Here is a 2315-nt window from a genome sequence, read left to right as displayed (position 1 = left end):
GGGGTACCGCGCCCGCACCCCTGGGCAGGGGGAAAGAACCAGAGAGTAGTGCGGTTTGGAAGGGACCTCTGGAGATGTGCTGCAGCCCCTGGGGGTTGAGGTCCCGGGCTCTGGGCGCTGGCAGCAGGGGCTCGTAGCCCAGCCAGCACCGTGATTATCCACCCGAGGCACGGAGCCTCACGGCCACCCCGAAAGAGCCCAGAGCTGAGCGGTGCCTGCCCGTGACATCCCTGCCCATAACAAAGCAGCCACAGCATCCAAGCAAACTAGACTGTGTTGTATTTACACTCATGGAGGGAGGAAGGAACAGGGAAAAGGTCGGTGGTGGGGAAGCAGGCGGCTGTGGGTTTTCCCGCTGGATCCGTGGGAGCTGCTGCACCTCCCTCTTGGGTCGTCGCCCTCGGGCGAACACCAGGCAAGAGCTGGCTGCAATTCCTGCTTCCTTCCCCGAGTGCAACGGATCATCCTCAGCCAAAACCTCACTGGCAAACCCAGCCTGGCCACGCACCAGCTCTGCACTGACAGCCCAGGTGTGTCCTGGGATAACACGTGTGGCCACTCCCTGCTCCGGATGTGATGTCGATGCTATCCAGAGGCAAAAACCTGAGAGAAAGGCTGGCAAGAGGCAGCCTCGCTCTCCTCTGCACTTGCAGGGGGTTTGCATCAGTTTTGGAGGTCCAGATCCTCCTGGTAATGCTGTGCTTTGGCTGGATCAGACTGGAAAAACCAAACACTCAGAAGGATCCCCCCACCAGTACCAGAGCAGAATTGCCACAAGTAGGCCAGGAAAACAGCACTTGGAAGAAGTGGCCGTGATTTCCCTCAGCTGCTGCAGGCCCTGCTGCTCTGCACTCCGAAGCTGAGGGAAAGGCTTCCAAAGCGTGGGATGGCCAGCAGTGGGGCAGAGGCTGCTGCTTGTCCCCTGGGATGCATCTGGATTTTCCTGCTTGTGAGATCCAGAGCCTTGCGGCCACAGCCCCACTCCTAGTGTTCCCAGGGATCCATCCAGGGCAGGCACAGGCCCTGCAGGGTGCACAGGTGGCTGTCCCTGAGCCCCAGGTCTTCCCAACAGCCCCAGAGCCCTCCATGTGCTCTTTCTGGAGGGCCTCCAAGCCTGGCATTTGGCTTTCCTTACACTTCCCTACATGTGTGTGTGTCCACGTCCCAGAGCCTTTCAGGTGCCTTTTGGGGTGCTTGAATCCTTTGAGCATGTTCATTCTGGGGAGAACCTCAAAGTTCTCCTTCTGCCTTCCTTTGCACCCCAGAGCCCTCCCTGAGTCTTCAGCACCCCAGGGAACTCTGTGAGTTTCTCAGTGGGCCCAGAGCCCTCCAAGCCCCTCTCCCTGCTCCCCAGGACTTTCCATGGGTGTTTCTGAGCCACCACCAGCACTTTTGGGCACCCTGAGACTCTCCTCATGCTTTTCCTGTGCCCTGAGGCCTTCCATGTGCCTTTCCCTGTGCCACTCATAGAATCATAGAATCATCATGGTTGGAAGGGACCTTTAAGATCAGTAAGTCCAACCATTAGCCTGTCACTGCTGTAACCCCTAAACCACATCTTACAGATCCACACACCTCTTCAACACTTCCAGGGCAATATTCCCACACTTCCCTTGGCAATATTCCAATGCCTGACAATCCAAACAATGAAATTTTCTTTGCTAACACCTAATCTGCCTCTTCCCTGTCTCAGATCAAGGCCATTCCTAGTCCTCCCACGGCAGATATGGTAGAAGAGACCACCCCCCACCTCTCTAGAACCCTTTCAGGTAGAGAACCATCAGGTCACCCCTGAGCCTCTTCTCCAGGCTAACCAAGCCCAACTCCCTCAGTCCTTCCCCATGTGCTCTGCCCTTTGCTGCCCTCGCTGCCCTTGGCTGGACTCGCTCCAGTGCCTCAACAGCCTTTTTGCAGTGAGGGGCCCAAAGCTGTGACCGGGTACCTCCCCAGTGCCAAGTCCAGGGGGAAGAGCACTGCCCTAGTCCTGCTGCCACACTGTGCCTGAGCCAGGCTAAGATGCCCTTGGCTTCCTTGGCCACCTGCAAACACTGCTGGCTCACACTGAGCTGCTGTCACCAGCACTCCAAAATCCCTGTCTGACCAACAACTCTCGAGCCACTCCTCCCCCAGCCTGGGGCTGCATGGGCTGCTGTGTCCCACGGGCAGGACCAGCACTGAGCCTTACTGACCCTCCTGCAGTTGTCCTCAGCGCACTGATCAAGCCAGTCCAGCTTTCAGAGCATCTCCTCAGGAGCTGTCCCTGCCTCTCAGTCCACAGGGAGGAAGGAGGCAGGAGAGAGGGCAGCTGGGTGGGC

Source organism: Acanthisitta chloris, unplaced genomic scaffold, assembly GCF_000695815.1.
Source record: "Acanthisitta chloris isolate BGI_N310 unplaced genomic scaffold, ASM69581v1 scaffold36621, whole genome shotgun sequence".
Classification (NCBI taxonomy): domain Eukaryota; kingdom Metazoa; phylum Chordata; class Aves; order Passeriformes; family Acanthisittidae; genus Acanthisitta; species Acanthisitta chloris.
The sequence above is the reverse complement of the archived record's forward strand: the minus strand, read 5'-3'. Positions refer to the sequence as shown.